Source organism: Marmota marmota, unplaced genomic scaffold, assembly GCF_001458135.2.
Source record: "Marmota marmota marmota unplaced genomic scaffold, marMar, whole genome shotgun sequence".
Classification (NCBI taxonomy): domain Eukaryota; kingdom Metazoa; phylum Chordata; class Mammalia; order Rodentia; family Sciuridae; genus Marmota; species Marmota marmota.
In genome coordinates this window covers 28,111,425-28,135,245 of record NW_026000221.1, presented here as the reverse complement: position 1 = coordinate 28,135,245, position 23,821 = coordinate 28,111,425, and positions in this window count along the sequence as shown.

Sequence of the window (23,821 nt, the reverse complement as noted above, 5' to 3'; positions counted from 1 at the left end):
TCTGTGTATGGTGGGGGCACTCAAGTCTATTTTCTTAGCAAATTGTAATTAAAGAACATATTATTACTTATTATAACCTCCATGCTATAATTAATAATAGTCACATTAGGTCTCTAGTACTTATTCATCTTATAACTGAAGGTTTATTACTCTTTGACTAGTATCTCCCTTTCTTCCTAGACACCAGCCCCTGGTAACCACTATTCTGCTAATATGGCACAATCCCACTTACATGTGGAATCTTTAAAAATGTGGAATTCATTGTATTTGGGGGTTTTAGGTACCTTTTATCAAATTGAGAAAATTCTATTCTATTTGTTGGCTGGGAACTTTAATCAGAAATTCATTTTGGATTCTTAAATACTTATTCAGCATTTTTTGAAATGATGATAAATTTTGCTTTGTTTTTTTTTTCCTATTCTGTTAAACCAACTTTGCATTCCTGGGATAGCCTTGCCATCTTTTCTTGTCACCTAGAATTTTTATTTTATAATTATCAAAAGCACAATTTATGCATCTGTAGATATGAAAATAGAATAGCACTCTTGAACACACATAAAAATGGAAATATAAGCTCCACAAATGGGCTAGAATATTCATAAAATTTCTTTACATTTAGAGTCCAAATCTTGCTGAATTATTTTTTGTCTCTTAACCATCAACATCTGTTTTTCCACACAGTGTTTTCCTCTTTGCCCTCGAGAGGGTGAGTGATACAGTATTTACTAGAAAAAATGACCATTTTGACCTTCAAGGTTTTCTTCCAGACTGTCATCATTTTTTCCATAAGGCTGGATGCCACATGCTAACATTGACAATCACAAAATGACTGCTGTCTGCCAGTAGCAGCCATTATGATTTAGAGAACGGTAAGATGTAAATAAAACATGCATCATAGAACTACTGAATGTAATAATAACTTTAATTTCCCCCCTGTATTACTAGAGGAACTTGTAATAGAGAGATTATTGACTGCATGATACATTCTGTTTGAAGTTTTATAGGAGAAAATATTATTGGGGAAAAAATAGTAGAAACTTTAAAGAAAATTAATTAAAAGTCTAAAGGAATGGCTTTTAAATTTTGATGTCTACTTGTATCTTTAGAAAATTTCCCAATAGAGGGGATTTGGGAAGGCCATCTAGTCCACAGAACTCACTAAACAGATGAGAACATTGGTACCTGGTGAGTCCATGGACGGAAAGTCCCAGACAGCAGAAGGCAGGTGTATACGGTCACTATGATGTCACCTGTGCCTCCACACTACCTGATATGTAGTTGACAGTAAGTACTTCCTAAGAGAAAGAATGAATGAGGCATAGAGGAGGGATTAACTTGTCCAAGAGAACATGGCTTATTGGCTAAGGTGGAACTAGAATTTGGAATCCTGACTTCATCCGTACATACTCGGTCATTTACCACATCCAACTAAGAGTTGAAACAGTTGTCTGACTTAGTTTTTCTGACCTTGCAGAGGCTCTGTGTGTGTGAGTGTGTGTGTGTGTGTGTGTGTGTGTGTGTGTGGTATAATTTTTCATCCTGTGCATACACCATGGATCTTACCTAGTACAACATCCAGGACAAAAGTCTAGACCTCGTTGTCACAGCTTAATGGGAATTTCTGCAACCCCCTTTCCTGTGCCATCACTGAAAGTGAGTCGCAGCTGCAATGTGTGGCTATTAATCACTCCTGTTAGCCAGACTGCATCTCAGTGGCATGTTGTGCATTATTAAATTATACCATCGCTCAATCTTGGGCTGCTGTGTTTAACTGCACGGAAAGAATTACTGATCAAATCTCCCCAAATAACTTTTTCCCTAACACAAATCAAGCCTTGTTTCTTTGAACAAAGTTCACATGGCTAAATGCCATCAATAAGGAAAACCATCTCCAAGTACTTACCAACATGAGCCAACCCCCTGCTGACCTTCCCTCCTAAAGTCAGGCAACTCCATGTTCCCTTGTCCCCATCCTTTATTCTCACCAAGGCCATGCCAGATGTTCAAGCTGAACTTCAAGCTGCCAATCACTCCTGGCTTCTCATCAGTCTTCCTCATCTCAGAAAGTAGAACCACCATCCACCAAGATGTTGGAGCCAGAAACAGAGATATTCTGGCTTCAGATCTTTTCCTCAATTGCTAATCCATGGGAAAGTTGTGTTTATTCTACTTCCAAAGAGATTCCAAGTATGTGCACTTCTCTCCGTTCCTAGCTCTGCTTTGGGCTACATGTCTTTCACCCAGTAGCTTCTTGCCTGATCTCCAAGCACTTGCTCTTGTCCCCTACAGGTATTCTTTCCACACCAGCCAAAATGACCTAAAAACACAAATAAATCACACCTTTTATCTTATCAAAATCTTTCAGTGCCTTCCCACTTCTCAAGGCATACAATCGAAACAACTGACCACAGTCAACAAAGCACTGCACAATCTCCTCCCCGCCTGACTCTCCAGCCAGTGCATGGGGACTCTCTCCCTCACTGACCAAGTGCCAGTCCCACTGGCCTTTCTTTCCATGAAAACACCAAGGACATGCCTTCTTCAGGACCCTAGGACGTGCTGTCTCCTCTGTCTGAGCCTCTCTTAGGTTGGCTCTTCACATGGCTGGACCTTTGTCACAGCTTGCTTGTCAACTTCAATGCCACGTCCTCAAAGAGGTTTTCCTGAGCTCTTTCTACAAAACAGGATCTCGCTGCGATTTCTTGTTTATTTCTTTTCTAGCACTTATTACAACCTGACAATCATTTTCTTTGTCCAGTTATTTGTTTTGAATATGTTTCCCCTTGTTAAATTATAAGCTTCTTGAAGATGAAACTTGGTATTGTTCAGTGCTAACATTGCCTGGCACCTGTACGTGTATATACATTTATATATATGTACACATGAGCACATACATTACATAAGCACAGACACCTATGTGCACACACATATATACACAGCTATTTGAATAAGATTTCATTTTCTCCATGAATTCTTCCCAGGCTGCTCCAACCTCACCTGCCTCGCACTCTCTCGTTTGTCCTCACCGGCTCCAACACGAGTTCCCATAACTGTCCATATCACCATCTCCACTCCCCTCCTGGGAACTCCTCATCTGTCCAACATGATTGCAGCTCCTCTTGTGAATGGGATTCCTAACTCTTGTGCATTCTTTTTCACATAAATATTGGATGAAATTCTTATGCTCTGATTTGTATTTTAGGGACTTTTCTATGTCCTTTTCCAATTATTGGTGAAAGGTAAAAATTTATCTCAAGTTTTAAGCCAAAGGAGGAATTTATTAACTGATTACTGTCAATGAAAGGGCCAGGACAGTGTCTCTTCCGGCATGGGCGGATTCGGGTGCTCCAGGGATATTATCAAGACTCAGTCTCTCCCATTTTCTAGTTCCTGTCTTCTTTGAGTTGGCATCAATCTCGGGCTTTACCTGGTAGCAGGATTGCAGCCAGATGCTCCATCCATATTTTCCCTTACCTGGAAGCGCTGAAGTTTACCTAAACTTGGAGACAGGGTCCAATCGCCTGCTCTCTGTTAGGCCACCCCTGAGGCCAGGGAAAGCTGATTTCCTGAATGTCTTTGGCCTGGCTTCTACCTCCATGATATGGGAAAATGAAGGATCCCTAAATCAAAACCGGGACGAGATGGAAGAAAAGGGAATAGATGCTCAGAAAACAATTGGTTCACTCGGTAAACATTTAGGGGCTCCTCCTGTGAACCAGATGCTAGAGATACCAAGATAAGTAAGCTCTCAGGTCTCGGCCCTGGAGGAGCAAGTAAGGAAAACAGACAAGCAATCACTGTGGGCCGTGAGACAGACACTGGGTAAAGGTAGAGGTCAGGTAGTGTAGCAACTTACACAAGAGAGAGGGTGTGGAGGTGACAAGGGTCTGAACTGGGTCTCAAGAGAGCAGCAACCGCTGGCTGGACAAGAAGGGAAAGATCCTCACAGAGGAATGGAACAAAGCTGCAGAGAGGTGAAAATGAAAGGCCTGGTGTCTGTACTGGGCTCGGAGGAGGCATGAGCACAGGGACGTAGGAGAAATAAGGGAGAGTCTAGGAAAAGAGTCTGGTGCATCGTTTACAAGTGGCAGTTTGTACTTAAGCCAGCTGATAACTGTGGTTGGTTGGTTTGGTGTTGGCCAGGATAGCATTTTAATTTTTTTAATAGTGTTTAACTCTAGAAATTAGGAGAGTTTACATCAAACCTAAATTTATAGCATCTTCCCTTAAAATATTAGATGTGGCATTCTGGGTCCATATTTCCTCATGTCAGTCACCCACAAACCCAGTGGCCCATGGTAGATGGGATAAGGCAGCTCACCTTCCTGCCAGTGCCTGTCCAGCTCTCATTCACACGGCCCTTCCTAGTCATGAAATTCTTCTCTCTCTCTCTCTCTCTCTCTCTCTCTCTCTCTCTTATTGAGAAAAAGGAAAAGGAAGGTTTATTGCTTTGCTAGCAAGGAGAAACAAGGAGGCTCCTGTCCCAGAGGCTGTGATTCTTGCCCATCAGCAGGAACAGGGGGCTTTTAAAGAGGTGACCCAAAGGCTGCGTTCCACGCGTTCTCTGTTGGAGTTGGAGTTCACTTGTTAATTTGGGAGGCAGTCATTTCTGAGGTCTTCTGGTGCCACCCCCAAAGTCTGGATGACTTTGTTCTTATGTTGGGTGTATTCTCAAGGACAGATACGTCTGCCTAAAATGGGGAAGAAAGGTGACCCTGTTCGCCCTGAGATTAGGGAGGGGGAGAGATTAGGGAGGAGCAGGGGGAGAGGAAGACAAACAGGTCCATTTTAAAAATAAGTTGCAGTAGCAGAGCAGCAAGAACTGTATTCAAAGCATAAAGTGGACACTGTCACATTTCCCCATTGTCAATTTCTACGGAAAAATGGGCAATGACACCTCCAAGCTGCTTCCGGCTGAAAGGGGGTGAAGTTGGGGAAAGTGACCCAAAGCCCTATCCATGGGACTCACTTGAGCTTCAGACCTGTGGCCTGGTGAACTAGCTTGACTCTAGATTGGTGAGAGGATTTTGTGCCAAGCCAAGGCATTTGGATTCTATCCTACAGCCAACGAGTACCCACTGACAGTTTTAAAATAAGTGAATGTCATGACTAGTTCTTATCCATCTTTATGTTTTCTCCAGCAATTAGCACAATGGCTTGCACGAAGCAGGTGTTAAGTCATTATTGGATGAATTAATTAAAGAAGGAATAAATCTTAAAAATTAATGAGTAACAACCATTTTGGAAAACTTTTTTGGCAGACTGCATCAAAGCTGAATAAGTGCTAATCCAAGACCCAGTAATACCACTCCTAGGAATATGTACAGCAGACATCTACACGTGTGCTCACTAGAACTCATGGACTAGAGTGTTCATAGCTGCCAAAAACTTAGGGGGAAAAAACCCAAGTGCTTGTCAATAGCAGAATAGATAGATAAATGGTGGTCTAGTCTGACGGTGAATACAAGTATGCAGCAATGAGAACAGATGATTTATAACCACATTTGAAGACGTGGATGAATCTTATGTGCATAGCACTGCATGGAAGAAATTAAATAAGGCTTACTTTTTGAGTCCATATATAGAAAGCACAAAAACATTGAAAACTCTTCCATCCCATTAGAAGTTCATACAATGGTTACTCTTAGGGAGGTCTTAGTGGCCAGAAGGGAGCCTCTGGAAGGTTCTGGAATGCTGTCATGCTCTGATTCTTGATCTGAGTGCTGATAAATAATGTTCAGTTTGTGACACTTTATTGGGTCACACATTCAGACACGTGCACTCTTCTACAGGCAAAGCCAACATACAGCCCCTTGTTGAAATCTTGCAACAGCCAGAGGAGTGGGGCTCCACAGACCTGGGTGCTTGATTCCAGCCAAATCTGTTCTCTTTCTCATAAACAAGTCTAATAACCTGGTAAACATATCTTTTATTAAACTGATTAATCTGGGAAGACGGAAGACACCTTGGAGGTGTGGGGACCTGGGGAACAGCCAGTCTAAAAGTGAGCAGCAACGTTAGATCAAGATATGAGTGGCAGACCTTAAGGATCCTACAGTTGGCGGGCCCTGGACAGGACCACCAGACCTAATTAAAGCACTTGGTGAGAATTAATGCTCTTCCAGCACATTAGCCAAGTCTGGGAACTCAATTAGAAATCACACACTGCGTGAGGAAAAAGAAATTAGTCTGCTGCCTGGTGCATCCATTCAATAGAGCTCTATTGAGTTACTTGCTAAGAGCGAAGGTGGCTGGATTCTGGGGAGGGGATGGCCATGGCGGGCCATAGGGTGAGCCAGCCCTCTGGAATCTCACGGTACAGGGGGGAGAGATGAACAGCAGGTTGCTCCAGAGAGCCACTCTGAAGTGCATGGAACACTGTAAGAGACAAAGGACAAGCATAGGCTTTGAAATTTGCTTGGTCTTTAACCTACGGATGCTTCTCGATGGTGGTGATGGTGGATGGTGGTGGTGATGGGGGAATGACTGCAAGGATTTTGAGGAAATGAGGAACACAATCCAATCTAGTCGGAGAAACATTAGTTGGATTATCCTAGGGAAAATGATAACCCAATGAGGATTACAAATTCAAATGCCCATGAAGTTGGGCATTCAATGAGAGAAGAAGGCCAGGGGATATTGTCAGTGCTAAAATAAGTGGAACTGCTACTCACTATTACAGTAGGGACTGTACTCTACCAATACAACAGGAAACAATAAGGAGTGGCAGGGACTGAGGTAAACTGGTAGTGCATCTAACAGGGCAATCAATAGTCAATATCAACTGACTGTTGTCGCATGGAGACTGGGCCAGCATTGCTCTATAATCCAGTTCTTCTAGAGAAGCTAGAAATCTGGGTATATGTACAAAGACAATCTAGTCTGATTTTGTTGTTGTTGTTGTTTTCTGTTGTTAGTGCTTTTTTTTTTTTTTTTTTTTTTGCATTACGCTAATTATATCTGAAGGCAGAAGATTAGGCCAGCAGTTCATGACCTCTGAAAAATAAAAATCCACATAACTTAGTCTACTCCTCCACTGCCATGTCCCGGGGAGTTTGGTAAAACACTGGAGGGAGAGGACACGTCAGGACATACAAACACTTTTTTTGCAATGGAGGAAAAGACCCGGAGCAGCTGCGGCGGTTCTGTTTGGGAGATGTCTGGGGTATATTCAGAACAACATTGATCATCACCACGGTGCTTTGTGTCTCTTAGTCTCATTCATTTGTTATCTGCGCTGCTGGGGTTTTTTTTGCCATCAATATTTTGGGTGAAGAGAGACATCTCCCTCTAATGACGCCCTAATCGTTACTAATTTCCTCTGCATGGATTGTGCGCCATCAGGTATAATGAGCACATTTGCTTTTAATGTTCCTGCTACAAAGAGTTCCTGGGAAATGGTTCAAAGGCACGTGCGCAAACCGACAGGGGGGAGCTCAGGAGCAGAGCCACCTGGGAGTGACAAGGAGGTCAGCAGGTGGCAGGAGGGCCCTCCAGCCAGGGGTGGGACTCCAGCCAGGGTCTCCGCTGGCCCCTGCAGCTTTCACTCCCATTAATAATCTCAACTCCCTGATTTGCAATTAACCCAAAAGCTCTGTAATGATAATGGGATACGTGCATAATTTGGCGCCAGAAGGCGATAGGTCGGAGGGGCTGGGATCTTTATTAATCTCTCTGTCTTGTCGCTCTGAGTGAGGTGTCACCCTCTCCCAGTCTCACTGCAGAGGGGACCTTGGCCCTCCAGGTTATCCCAGCCTGGGGTGACCCAGTGCGAGCAGCAGTTGAATTCTCCATGGCCATGCCAAAGCGGGGTCACCTTCCACCTCTCCCTCCTTGCTGAAGGCTGCCACGGTCTTGTTGAGTATGGCCTCTATGATGTGCTGGGGAAAATGTGAAATCTTCATTAACATTTACAAAGCAGGAGAGTTCTTGCAAACATCTGGATTTCTGGCTTCATTAGAAAAATGGGAGTATCTGGCAATCCTGGTCTTCCATTCCATAAGGCAGGAGACCAGTGAATGACGCATGTGCCTGACCCAGCATGTCGCCTGCCACCAGAGAGGTGCAGGCCTGCGGCTGCCTTGTTGATCTTAAAAAGATCTAGTGCAAACAGCCTCCAGGGAGGTTCTCTCCCACCGTGCCCAGGCTTTCCCTGTCTCCCAGCCCCTGCCCACAGCCCTGATGTGGCACTGATCACACTCCTGACAGGTGCCCCAGTTCCCGATTCTCAGGAGGCAGCCCCAGCACAGCCCAGGATATCAGAGGAGCCTGCGAAATGAATTCCAAGTTCCCAGGAGACGTTCATCTCAGCAACTTTTCCTGGGTTAATGCACCTCTGCCTCCACCCATGCCCACCGCCTGCCCATTGCCTGTCCACTGTCCGCCCACCACCGCCCTCCCCCGGCCTCCACTCCTGCCTCATTCTTCCCACAAGGCAGCCCATGGGATGTGCTAAAGCCCCAGCAGCCTATCAGAGCCCTCTCACTGCCCTCCAGTGGCCCCTGTGCACTGACCTGCCCACCCCTCCACCCTCGTCTCCCACCATCGCCCACCCTGCATGGAACATTCTAGCATCGTCCTCTCGTGGAGGATTCTTCTGTATCCCTCTCAGGGGGCATTTCTGATGGCACTGCCCTAGGCAGCTCCCAATCCAGCCACTCACCACCGCTGTCTGCTGTGTTTCCTTCAAACACTTCCTAACGATCTGTTTCTAGCTTTTTCTATAAGATCACTTGTTTCCTTCCTGACTTTCTGTACCCGTCAGCAATCTCCATGAGAGGAGGGACCTCGTCTACCTTAGAAACTGAACAGAGAACCGCGCTTGGCAGAGAAGATGCCGATGAGTGGGAAATGCATGAATGTAGCACCCGCTCAAACCTCTATGGTGCACGCCCTCCCCCCAAGACCTCACTGCAGCCCTGGGGGGTCACTATCCCTGAAAATTCTCCAGGATCTGCCTGCAGTTCTGGGGTGATGCTTCCCAATGGAAATTAGGCACCTGCTGCCTCCCCATGAGCGGCCTCCCCATGTCCCTTCCTGGAGCTGTGCCCTGAGAGTGAGGCCAAGGTGCAGGCACTGCAAGACACAGTGGAGAGTGGACCCTGCTCTGGGCAGTGGGGGTCCTGCTCAGGAGCAGGACTGAGACCCATGCAAAGAGTGGACTCATTTGGGTCACAGAGCAAGAGGCAGAGCCTGGCTTCAAATTTTGACTGCTGATGCCCAGGGAGCCTCGTTTTCACCTAAGCAAGGGAACAATGCATCCTTTGCAGCAAGGGACCACAATGTGTCACAGCTCAGCAGACAAGATGAGTTCTTTGCTGACTCTGAAGCAGGGGGAGACAGAACACAATGTTGCCTAGGCTTCTTTGTATCTATAAGGACTTCCAGATCAGACTCATCCTTAACCTCAGTGAAAGGCAACAGCTCCATCATAGCTAAAGGGAGTCCAGAGCTAGACTTTGTGGGTTCAAACCACAGCCCTTGTACCTATTAGCTGTGCATTGTTGGGCAAGTAACTTAACCTTCCTGAGCCTCAGGTTCATCACGAGCAAAATGTGTATAAACAGAATAACAATAATAACATGCGGAAGATTTTCACAAGGAGTCTGTTAATTAACATGTACAAAATGTATAAAATATCATCAGCCCACGATAAATAAGTGGTTTTACTGTGGGCAGATGCTCACCTCATGGCAGCTAATAGGCAAAGAAAGAGAGAAAGTAAAGGACCAAGGTTCCAAGCCCCCTATAAGGGTTTTCTCCCCGAAACTAACTAGGCCCATTAAAGGTTCCCCCATCTCCCAACAGCACCAAGCTGGAGGCCAAGCCTTTCACACTTGGCCTTCAGGGGACATTGCAGGCCCATCCCTTCCTACTCTTCCTCTGGCCACTCCTGCTTGTCCAACTCTCCACTCACACCTCCCTCCCTGGAGGCCCTCACAGTTCTGTTGTTTAAGCCACCCACCTGTGGTTTTTGTTACGGCAGCCCTAGCAAATGGATACACACTCTGTCAAAGGCTTCTGTTCTTCTTCTGTGTACACACATCCTGGTTCGTGAAATCACCTTTGTGGTGGGTATTACTGCTGCTCGTTTTCAGCTCAGGACGTGGAAGGACTGGACTTCCAAGCTCCTGGCGGTCAGCAGGGAAGTGACACACATCACCTCCAAGAGACAGCGCCGAATTCCCTGCACTCTTTCCCCTCGGGGAAAATCATGGGGAACCTATTGACATGGAGATGTCGTGATAGCAGAGTGACCAACACATGAAGGACGGGGGGCCTCCACAGCCACCTGGACCTGCAGTAAACTTTGAGGGAGCAAAAAATAAGTTGTGATCAGTGGCTGAGGTTTTAGGTTGTTCTTGAGATATAACTAGCTCATCTGGCCTGGTGTTATATTAATTTGTATTTTCTCTACTTCTCTCTGTATTTACCAATAGAATATAAGTTCTGTGAAGATAAAGAGCTGGCTCTTGTGCCCGCCCCCCCGAATCACCAATTTTTCTTTTTTCTTTTTTCATACCAGGGATTGTACCCCGGGGCACCCAACCACTGAGCCACATCCCCAGCCCTTTTTTGTATTCTATTTAGAGTCAGGGTCTCACTGAATTGCTTAGGGCCTCACCATTGCTGAGGCTGGCTTTGAACTCTCGATCCTTCAGCCTCCCAAGCTGCTGGGATTACAGGTGTGCACCACCCCGCCCGGTTCACCAATGTTTTATACGCCAATGGGCACAGAGTGAGTGCTGAGCAGAACTGAATACAATGAGTGAATCTGGGACCCCCCAATGTCCACGGGTTTGGCACAGGTCTTGCCAAGTGCTCCTTGAACTGAGCTGAATGGAGTGGGGTGGAGTCTCTCCCCAGGAATGCCCATTCCCCCTGTTCCACACACCCAGCCATTCTCCTCCCCAGAGTAGTAAGTCGTCACCTGCCGCACAACTGCCACTCTAGCTCTGGGTTCCACACCCCTCCATTTGTTATCTCAGGATTAACAGTCTGGCTGTTTCTGCCGAATCAGCACTTATGCTGTGCTGGGTGAAGACAATGTCCCCACAAACAAGATAGACAAGGCTCTTCCCCCATGCTCATGTGACACACGCAGGCAGAGGTGTTTCTGAACGACCCCTCAGTGAGGGAGGAGGAGGAGCCCCACAGGCCCACTTGTGTCTCGGCTGCCTCCCCAGGAAGCCCTCTTGTCCTGGCCTGAAGTTGGTCCCTCAGACACGGTATCCGTGTGTGAGCAAGATGGGACACCATTCTGAACACTTTAGAAAAGCGGGCACCACACCCTTGGCCTAGCAGTTGGAGGTCAGCGATGGCCAAAAGGATTCATCTCATGTGTCAACTCCACTGATTAACACAGGCTTTAGGGAGGCCCTGAGGCTGATCCTGTCTGAAAAATCCTGTTATCAGTGTGTGATGCTCCCGCCATGCACAGCTAATGGGTGGTGATGGAGGGAGAGGGGAGCCTGCATACTACCCTCCCATCCTTCCCATGACAAATACCCAAGAAATGCTGATAGACGTTGATAGACATGAACCTTCAACTTTCCTCCTCGAGAATCAAAGAATATTTGAAAACGAGAAGCTCTAGACTGATCAGTAAGTAGAAACTGAGCATGGACTCTCTGCCCAGCTCTCTGCAGAGAAAGACAAGGGGCCTGGTCCCTGCCCTCAGAGACACACCACACCACACACACACACACACACACACACACACCCATGAGCCAGTGTAATTGGGAGCTCACACTTCCTTTGCAACCATGAAAACAAAGTCTATTGAGGGCCTGCTATTTGGAGAGAGGATGAACAGGCTCTGCCCAGAGAGGAGATACTGATCTGCATACACATGGCTGAGGCCCGCCACCTCCTACAGAAGGCACTGCTGAGCCCAGGGGAGATGGCATGAAGAGGTAGAGTCGCTAAAATCCTTGGCCACAGACAAACCATCTGTACGATTTTGACCGTAATGCTGTATGTACCACTCCTTTTATTATGTACTCAATCATTTTTGTATATCAACTAACTTTTAACCTTAAATATATTCATCCATAACAACAAACCGTAGGATATTTCTATCATGAAAAAGCCGTATCATTTGCCATCAAGTTTGTCAAATAATTACATAAGTGTTGATATCTATCTCGGTGCCTCCTGAAATCACCTGCCTGATGTTGACATGGAATGACTGAATGACTCCCACAGTGAGGGAGGAGGAAGACGGCTGCTCCAATGGAAAGAGAGCTTTTAAAACCAAAATAGCTGGTGAAAGTCCTAGTGTGGCCTCTAAAAGTTATGGCCATTTACTGAGAGCTAGCTGCAGATCTGTCACTTACATAAGTCTCCCCTCGTCCTTTTCATACCTCAGGCCAGGTAGTAGAATATCCATTTCTTAAATATGAAAACTGAGCCTCAACGAGGTGAAGTCACTTGACCCAAATCACAGAGTTGAAAAGCATCAGAAAGAGAATTTATACTCAGGTCTGGTCCACCCAAGCATTGGCTTGTTCTAGGATACCACTCTGACTTCCCCAATTGATGGACTTCTGTGTGGGCATCTATAAAGTGGAGGGAGGACAGGTACCTGACCAGATGTCCTCTAAGGTTCTTAGACCTCAGAGGTGACAGGCCACACCTAGGACACATTCCACTGCAGGTCCCAAGGGTTCTGAGCTAAAAGGAGCACTTTGTGCAGAGAGACCCAAGAAGGTCTAAGCAGGTGAGGAAATTACTAGAATGTTCTGATTAATACAGGACATTGGAATGATTGACTAGGGCCTGAAAGAAAATATAGATCTCTACCTGATGCTGTTTACAAGAAACTCCAGGTAGACTGACAATTTAATTGTAAAGAGGACAAAAAATTGAACATAATTTACATCTATTTCTATTGTCCACAACATATTAAATGGAGGGGGGGGCAAGCTACAAAGAAATGTATATAATAAAATCCCATTTTGGGGGGAGGGAAACAATAAATAAAAAGGCCACAGAAAAATAGATGTGTCTGTAAGTATCTGTCCAGGCTTGGAGAAAGACCTGGAAATATCTTCAACACTGAGTGTCTCCCTCTGGGCAGGGCGCCTGGGGTAGAGGAAGGGAGAGTCATGGAGGAGAGAGAAGACAGAAACTTTTTAAAGGGTTCGTTGCAGAGCAGAAGAAAAAATAACATAAGTAAAATCACAAGCTATAAAATACTATCTACAACATTGCTGCAAATACTTACAAATTAAGTAACCATGTAGGCAAAGGTTATAATTGAATAAACTCAAATAAAAACATTCATCTGAGGGGCTGGGGTTGTGGCTCAGCAGTACAGCACTTGCCTAGCACATGCAAGGCACTGGGCTCAATTCTCAACATCACATAAATATAGATAAATAATAATAAATAAATAAATTGGATAAATAATAATAATAATTAATTAATTAGATAAATAAGAGGCCCAAGTCCTTCCCATCACACGCAGACATCTGCCAGAGCTCAGGCTCAGCCCAGACCTGCCTCACTGACCTGTGCAGGACCCAGGGCCCAGGTAACCTTGGGTCCACCCCCCACCACCACCACCACCACATGGGAGCCCAGGTCTAACCCATTTCCATCTTGAGACACTGCAGCCATCCCCATAGCCTTCCCCATGGAGTAGCCTCTACCTTAGGACAACAGACAGGGCCTAGAAGCAGCTGCATCCTGGAGCAGGCATCCAAAAACCAGTATAAGTCCCACCCTTTCAGCCACATCTCTGAAAGACATTGTACCTTGGGGCATCCCCACTTCTATCTCCAGTTATCTCCTGCTATTTTTACCACCACCTATAGTTGCAGTCACATCCATCCTGGGACACCAGCAGGGTCTGGAAGCCCAACACCAAGGTGAGATACAGATAATCTGCACAGATACTACAAGATTATAGGGTAGAAACTGTAATACCTCAGATCCACACTTCAAGTAAGGAAACCTCATAGACAACATGAATAAACAAGGGAGGAAACTGTCCCAAACAAACCAGCATACCACAATAACAGAACCCATGGACAGTGTCATTGATGAAATGTCAGAGGAGTTCAGAATGTTCATGATTAAAATGATCTGTGAATTAAAGAGTGACTTACATTCAAATACAGGCAAAAACTGATCACTCCAACAAAGAGATCAGAGAGCAAACACAGACAACCATTGACGATACCAATAAAAAGATAAGGGAGCGAAGACAGGCATCCATTGATCACACCAACAAAGAGATAAGGGACCAAACACAGGTAGCAAAAGATTACCTCAAGAAAGAGATAGAGATTCTGGAAAAAAAAATCAGACATCCTGAAATGAAAGAAACAATAAACCAAATTTAAAACTCAATAGAAAGCATCACCAACAGACTAGATCACTTGGAAGACAGAACATCAGATAATGAAGACAAAGTATATAATCTGGAAAATAAAGTTGACCACACAGTGAAGATGATAAGGAACCATGAACATCCAAGAATTATGGGATAGCATCACAAGACCAAATCTAAGAGTTATTGGGATAGAGGAAGGCACATAATTTCAAACTGAAGGAATGTACAATCTCTTCGATGAGATAGTATCAGAAAATTTCCCAAACAAGAAGAATGAGTTGGAAAATCAAATACAAGAAGCTTACTTTTGTACATCGAGTGTACAAAATTACAACAGATCTACACCAAGGCACATTATAATGAAAATGCCTAGCATACAGAATAAGGATAAAATCTTAATGGCCACAAGAGAGAGGAATCAGATCACATATAAGGGGAAACCAATTTGTATCTCAGCAGATTTTTCAACCCAGACCCTCAAAGTCAGGAAATCCTGTAACATCATATACTAAGCTCTGAAAGAAAATGGATGTCAAACAAGAATATTATATCCAGAAAAATTAAGCTTTAGATTTGATGATAAAACCTTCCATGATAAACACAAGTTAAAAGAATTTACAATTAGAAAGCCTGCACTGCAGAGCATCCTCAGCAAAATACTCAATGAACAGGAATTGAAAAACAACAATGAAAATCTGCAAAGGGAGGTATTACACTAAAGGAAAAACTAATCGATAAAGAAACAAAGTCATATTAAATACCAAAAATAAACAAAAATGGCTGGGAATACAAATCATGTCTCAATAATAACCCTGAATGCTAATAGCCTAAGCTCACCAATCAAAAGACAGACTGGCAGATTGGATTAAAATTTAAAAAACCAACAATATGCTGCTTCTAAGAAACTCATCTCATAGGAAAAGACATCCACAGACTGAAGGTGAAAGGTTGGGAAAAATCATACCACTCACATGGACTGTGGAAACAAGCAGGGGTTTCCATTCTCATACCAAATAAAGCAGACTTCAAGCCAAAGTTAATCAAAAGAGATAAAGAAGGATAATTCATACTGCTTAAGGGAACCATTCATTAATAAGACATAACAATAATAAATACATATGCCCCAAACAATGGAGCATCGACATTCATCAAACTCTTCTCAAGTTCAAGAGTCAAATAGATCACAACACAATTCTGGGTGATTTTTAACAGACCTCTTTCACCATGGATAGATGTTCCAAATAAAAGCTGAACAAAGAACTACAGAACTCAATAATACAATCAATAACTTAGACTTAACTGACATATATAGAATATTTCATCCTTCAATAAGTGAATACACTTCTTCAAAGCAGCATAATAGACCATATATTATGCCACAAAGCAACTCTTAGCAAATATAAAAAGTAGAGATACTACCATGCATTCTATCAGATCATAATGGAATGAAATTAGAAATCAATGATAAAATAAAAAATAAAAGCTATTCCAACATCTGGAGACTAAATAATATGCTACTGAGTAAACAATGGGTTGCAAAAGACATCAAGAAGGAGATTAAAAAATTCATAGAGGTGAATTAGAACACAGATAAAACATATCAAAATTTCTGGGACACTATGAAGACGGTACTAAGAGGAAAGTTCATTGCATGGAGTTCATTCCTTAAAAGAAGAAAAAGTCAACAAATAAATGACCTAACATTATATCTCAAAGCCCTAGAGAAAGAAAAACAAATCAACACCAAAAGCAGTAGAAGGAAGGAAATAATTAAAATCAGAGCTGAAATCAATGAAATTGAAACAAAAAAAATTGACAAAATAAAAAGTTGGTTCTTTGAAAAAATAAATAAAATTGACAGATCCTTAGCCATGCTAAAGATAACAGGAACATATCTCATATGAAAAGAAGGAGAGAGAAAACTCAAATTACTAACCTAAGTGATGAAAAAGGAAATATCAAAACAGACACTATAGGAATACAGAAGCTAATTAGAAATTATTTTGAAAACTTGCACACCAATAAAATAGAAAATATCAAAGGCATTGACACATTTCTAGAGTCATGTGATTTGCCCAAATAGAATCAGGATGATACACACAATTTAAACAGATCAATTTCAAGTGATAAAATAGAAGATCCCATCAGAAACCTATCAACAAAGAAAAGCCCAGGACTGTATGGATACAGAGCCAAGTTCTACAAGACCTTTAAAGAAGAACTAATATCAATACTCTTTAATTTATTTCAGGAAATAGAAAAAGAGGGAGCATTTCCAAACTCATTCTATGAGGCCAATATCACCCTGATTCCAAAACCAGGCAAAGTCACATCAAAGAGAGAAAATTTCAGACCAATATCTCTAATGAGCATAGATGCAAAAATTCTCAATAAAATTCTGGCAAATTGAATACAACAACATCAAAAAAAATAGTGCACCACAATCAAGTGGGGTTCATCCCAAGGAAGCAAGGTTGGTTCAACATATAGAAATCAACAAATTTAATTCATCACATCAATAGACTTAAAGATAAGAACCATATGATTATCTCAATAGAAGCAGAAAAAAAGGATTTGACAAAATATAGCACCCCTTCATTTTCAAAACACAAAAAAAATAGGGATAACAGGAACATATCTCAACATTGTAAAAGCTATCTATGCTAAGCCCCAGGCCAACATCATTTTAAATGATTTTCTCTCTAAAAACTGGAACAAGACAGGGATGCCCTCTTTCACCATTTCTATTTAACACAGTTCTTGAAACACTGGCCAGAGCAATTAGACAGATGAAAGAGATTAAAGGGATATGGATAGGTAAAGAAGAACCCAAATTGGCACTATTTGTCAACAATATGATTCTATACCTAGAAGACCCAAAAAATTCTACCAGAAAACTTCTAGAACTAGTGAATGAATTCAGCAAAGTAGAAGAATACAAAAATCAACACCCATAAATCAAAGGAATTTCTTTATATCAGTGACAAATTCTCTGAAAGGGAAACGAGGAAAACTACATAATTTATAATAGCCTCAAAAAATATTTGGGAATCAACTTAACAAAAGAGGTGAAAGATCTCTACAATGAAAACTACAGAATGCCTAAGTAAGAAATTAAAGACCTTAGAAGATGGAAAGATCTCCCTTGTTCTTGGATAGGCAGAATTAATATTGTCAAAATGACCATACTACCAAAAGCATTATACAGATTTAATGCAATTCCAATCAAAATCCCAATGATAGTCCTCATAGAAATGGAAAAAGCAGTCATGAAATTTATCTGGAAAAATAAGAGACCCAGAATAGCTAAAGCAAATATTAGCAAGAAGAGTGAATCAGGTGGCATCACTATACCAGACCTTAAACTATACTACAGAGCAATAGTAACAAAAACAGCATGGTATTGACACCAAAACAGGCTTGTTGAACAACTGTACATAATAAAGGACACAGAGACTAACCCACATAATTACAGTTATCTTATATTAGGCAAAGGTGCCAAAAACGTACATTGGAGAGAAGATAGCCTCTTCAACACATGGTGCTGGGAAAACTAGAAATCTATATGCAACAAAATGAAATTAAACTCCTATCTCTCACCATGCACAAAACTCAACTCAAAGTGGATCAAGGACCTAGGAATTAAACGAGAGACACTGCATCTATTAGAAGAAAAATCATGTGGGATTAGGCCCCAACTTCCTTAATAAGACTCCTATAGCACAAGAATTAATATCAAATGATAGTGGAATGCGATGGACAGTATTATCCAAAGTACATGTATAAAGACACAAATTGGTGTGAATATACTTTGTATACAATCAGACATATGAAAAATTATGCTCTATATGTGTAATAAGAATTATAATACATTTTGCTGTCATATATAAATTTAAAAATTAATTTTAAAAAACACAAAAAAGAATTAATATCAAGAATCAATAAATGAGTTAGATTCAAACTAAAAATCTTCTTCTCAGCAAAAGAAACAATCAATGAGGTGAATAGAGAGCCTACAATATGGAAACAAATTTTTACCTCATGCATGCCAGATAGAGCACTCATCTCTAGAATATATAAAGAACTCAAAAATCTTAACACCAGAAAAGCAAATAACCCAATAAATGGGCCAAGGAACTGAACAGCCACTTCTCAGAAGATGATATACAATCAATCAACAAATATATGAAAAAATGTTCATCGTCTCTAGCAATTAGAGAAATGCAAATCAAAACTACTCTAAGATATCATCTCACTCCTGGCAGAATGGCAGCTATTACAAAGACAAACAACAATAAGTGTTGGCAAGGATGTGGGGGAAAAGGCACACTCATACTCTGCTGGTAGGACTGCAAATTGGTGCAGCCAATATGGGAAACAGTATGGATAATCCTTGGAAAACTGGGAAGGGAACCACCATTTGACCCAGCTATCCTTCTCCTCGGTCTATACCCAAAGGACTTAAAAACAGCATACTATAGGGACATAGCCACATCAATGTTTATAGCAGCACAATTCACAATAGCTTAACTATGGAACCAACCTAGATGCCCTTCAGTAGATGAGTGGATAAAGAAAATGTGGTATATACACACAATGGAATATTATTCAGCATTAAAAGAGAATAAAATCATGGCACTTGCAGGTAAATAGATGGAGTTGAAGAATATAATGCTAAGTGAAGTTAGCCAATCCCCCCAAAAAACAATGACAAATGTTTTTTTCTGTTTTAAGTCTGTTGATTCATAATGTGATGGGGTGGGAGAGTGGTATGGGAGGATTAAGTGAACTCTAGATAGGGCAAAGGGGAAAAGGAAAGGGAGAGGGCATGGGGGTAGGAAAGATGGTGGAATGATGGACATCATTACCCTAAGTACATGTTTGAAGACATGAATGGTGTGACTCTACTTTGTATACCAGTAGAGATATGAAAAATCGTGCTCTGTATGTTGTAATATGAATTGTAATGCAATTTTCTGTCTACGTTCAGGGGGAAAAAAAGATGATAATTTCTAGTACACAACACAGAGTAGGGTCAGCACCAGGCAAGGCGCACAGAGCCTGCTCTGAACCATGAGGTTGACTCTTTGCAGTTACCATCTGCCTAAGTTTCTATGGGATTCTCCAAATTAAAGCAAAGGCCCCTCCTGAGCTAGGGTTTCATCGATAAGGCTTTCCATGTTAGCCATCTAATTTGGATTCAAATGAGCTTGGAGGAGCTAATGTCAAAAAATCCTGGATAACAAAGCCCAGGTTCACCAGGTTGGAAACACCATCATTGATTGACTTTCTGATCTTGCCTTCTCTGTGGCACCCCCAAGTCTGTGCCAGTCAGACGAGGTTGGTCACAGACCTCCTCAGCCAAGAGAAATGAAGGTTTTCATCTTTTATTAAACACTGGAAATGGATAAAAGTGCTACCTCTGAGAAGCAAGGTTTAAAGAAGCAAACTGCAATATTTTACTAATTAAACCATTAAAAATCTCATTTAGGTGTAAATAAGGAAAGCCCATTAAATCTTAATGTACAGCATGGGGTGTGAGCTTGGCTCCAGGGCTAAATGCCCAGGTTCTGACCCCAGGAAAGAGATAAAAAATAGAGTTCTCACCAAAGCATTTTTCAGCCCTTACTGAAATAGATGATTCCCCAAAATGAGGCATCCTACATGCACTTCCGGCACCGAACAGAACACAGACCACAGTGGAAGGAAGGGCAACCCCTCCACCCTCCTGGCCACTCAGGACCCTGGGGAAAGGCTGGTTTAGGACCCAGCTGGAGCTGGAAGGGTCCGTGGACAATCTCAGGAACAGCTTGGGAAGGCTCTAAAAGTTTGGGAAGTCTGAAATTGTCAGAGCTGGGGTAGATTCTGAGGCAACCCTTTGCTCTGCGTAAGGATTTAAACGACTCTTCGGTTCACTCCATTGATAAACTAGGACTGGAAAGAATCTGTTATGGTTTAGATGTGAGTTGCCCCCAAAAGTTCACGTGTGAGACAAAGCAAGAAGGTTCAGAGGAGAAATGATTGGATTGTGAGAGTCCTTACCTAATCAGTGAATTGATCCCTGATGGGACTGAGTGGTGACTGGAGACAGGTGGGTGTGGCTGGAGGAAGTGGTTCATTGGAGGCGTGGCTATGGGGTATATATTTGTATCTGGAGAATGGAGTCTCTCTCTGCTTCTTGATCACCCTGATGGGAGCTGCTTCCCTCTGCCACACTCTCTGTCGTGATGATCAGCCTCGAGCCCTGAGAAATGGAGCCAGCCTCTATGGACTAGAACCTCTGAAACCTTGAGCCCTTATATAAAATTTTCCTCCTCTAAAGTTGTTTTGGTCAGATCCTTTAGTCACAGCAGCGAAAAAGCTGACTAAAACAGAATCAAACCCTCTTTACAGAATCCAATGAGAATTAAATGGGATCCGGTGTATGAAACCCCTAAGGCGGGGCTTGGTATAGTATAGGTACCAGTAAATATTTTCATTTGTTTTCCAAAAATTAAAAATATAGTAAAAAGTCTTGAAAATATACACTAAAAATTTCAGTATCTTCCAGGGGGGGTTGGTTTTTTTAGTTATTATTTATTTATGTTTTCAAATTGTGTGTAGTAAGTTTATTTTGTGAAAATTGCATAAACACTCAAGAGACCTTAACCGCTATCTACTTTGAGACAAAGATTTACTTCTTACTCTGTACACATTTTTGTCTATTCTTAAACCATGTGCATGTATTTGTTTTTGCAAAAATCAATGAAGGGATAAATGAATTAATTAATCAAAAAAAAATGTTGATGCTTTTGTTTACAAATGGAGTAAGGGAGGATCCGGGAGACAAAATGGGTTGTGAGGTAGGTCAGCGGGGTCTCCGTCTTCTAGGCTGTTCTCTCCCCTCAGCATGACTTCACTGCATGTGATTCTCTTCAGAACTTTTTATTAGAAAGAGAAGTTGTTCTTGCTTTTTGAGATTTTGAGAGATGCAGCTATGAATGACAAAGAGGAACAAAGAGCTGGGCTTTGGGCACACCCACAGGGGAGTGTGTCAGTAGCTGGGATTAACTGCCACTATGCACAGACTGTAAAGAACAGGACCAGAGGTTGGGGTGCAAGACACCCAGGAACAGAACTCACGTTCGTTGTTGAATTCATGCATTCGTTCATTCAAGCCCTGTGTGTTTTGCACGTGGCAGGCGTGAGCTGAGGATACAGAGGTAAACACAACAGTCTTTTAATGAGCTTGAAGTCTAGTTGGGGAAGCAGCAAGTAAACAATTAAAATAATAGATCTTTTCAGGTGCAGTGGTACACACCTGTAATCCCAGCGACTCAGGGGGCTGAGGCAGGAGGATTGCAAGTTTGATGCCAGCCTGGGTATGTTAGGTAGACCCTGTATCCAAATTAAAAAGAAAAAAAAAAATACCCGGGATGTGTCTCAGTGGTAGAGCATCCCTGGGTTCAATCCCCAGTGCTGCCGATAATAAAATAATAATAATAATAATAAAATTAAAAATGCATCTTACATAGGGTGGTTTGACTTGCCAGGCACCTGGTTGGTGGATCAAGGAAGCATCTCTCTGAAGAAATGACAAACTGAGAGGTAATGGATGTGTAAGGATCAGCCAGGTTTCAGGTGGAGAAAAGACCATGCCAGGAGGAAACTGTAAATGTGAAAACCCGGAGACAAGGCTGAGCTTCAAATGACCAGGGTGGCTGAAACATAGTGACCTGGGAGGAGGATGGGGGTAGTCAGAGACAGGGCAGAGACAGACAGGGGCAGGAATTTGGAAACTCTCCTAAATGCCATGGGAAGCTATCAAAGTTTTAAACAAAGGAATGACATTAAGTTTGAAGCATGGGAGAGATAATCAAATAGATTATCTGAGTCCACCTGTCTCCTCTACCTATTAGTGTGTCCCTTAAAAGCATAAAGAAAGCCTAATTTTTGCTCATCTCCGGTTCCTACTGCAGAGACAGTCCTAAGTCAGGCCCTGGAAGAATGAAAAAAAAAAATTAAAGGAAAAAGAATGATTGAGTGAACAAAAGAATAAACAGGTAAATGAATATATGATTGAGTTCCTTCGTGGCAGCAAGTGTCTCAGATTTGATTAGTGGGCCTGGCATGGAGGCCATGCCCCTCAGAGGCCTCCCAGGTCAATCAGGCAGAACCAGCTCTGGCCACAGCAATATTAGAGAGGCTTTCCCAGAGCCACCGGCTTTGCCTGTCGAGCAAAGTCAGGACCTTTTATTCTTCCATTCACCGAGGACAGCAATGAGCCCGCCACAGTGCCAGAGGATGATTGCTCTGGTCGGTGCCCTCTGAATCCATGATATTGAACAATTCCATCATTTCTGGCTGTTAAGTGATTCCAGTTCAGTGACTCATGATGGAGAAATGGAGAAAATTGCTGGATGAAACCTCCCATTAGCTTCCCTGCTCCTAACCAAACCTGAACCAGAGCAGGATTCAGGACATCAGAGTAGGGAGGCTCTCCAATACGATCTCATCCAAGACCAAGAACCCTCCAGTGGGGGATGCTACTTGTAACAAGTTGTGCATGATTGCCCTTAAACACACAATCCCCAAAGCTTTGCCCACTCATCTTCTGGTCCTGAGGTTGTCCAAGACCTACTGTTCTCTGCCAGTCTGTAGCCCTGGAGAGGGGGACGCTGACCAGGAACCTGGTGAATGAAGCCAATGAGGTTGGAAGACAGGAGGAGAAGACTGATGGACTCAGAAACCAAACTAAAAGCCAGCACATCGGCAAGCTTTCTGAGGGGGTAGGATTTGGATGGTAGGTGACGGAGAAGGTGGAAGGAGGAAGGTGAGGGAGAGGGGAGTTTCAAGCTTGCCCTGGTACTATATGATGCGTCTAGGTTTGCTGGACTGGCTAGAGGGACTATTGTGACCAATCTCTGCTTTGCTGTTAGGACCATAAGGAAGCTAGCCAGCTCCCAGGGGAGAAGGGACATGTCCAAGAAGACTCTCAGGTTGGTCAGTGGATAGCACCTTCAGAGTATGCGGTTGTGTCTGCCTTCATGCCCACGAAAGAACGGCTCTGGCTGGCAGTTGTTTCCGAGGCTGTTTTGATGTCTGACTGACATGCAGAATGCTCCACCAAGCTCTGCATCTCACCAGCCCAAGCTGAGCTGTAATCTTTCAAGAGCCAGTCGCTCATCACATAATAATCTAACCAAGGTGGATGGAGGAAGAATACAAACAGCACCCCACTGATCTGGCTTAGAATCAGGGGGTCTTCCCTAGTGAGAGAGAGAGACAAGAGAAGAGGCTTAAGTAATCCTCACCTTTCCCCAGATGCATGAAACTAGTATTTGTATTTCTATCCGATGCTTTCAACGAGAGGAGGCTGGGAGCCAGGGAGTTAGGCCTTCTCATCTTGAATTTCACTACACTCTCTGGTTCCGGGGCCTCCAACAAATTGTTAACCTTCCTAGATCTTTATTTTCCTATCAGCAAAATAAGATGAACAAT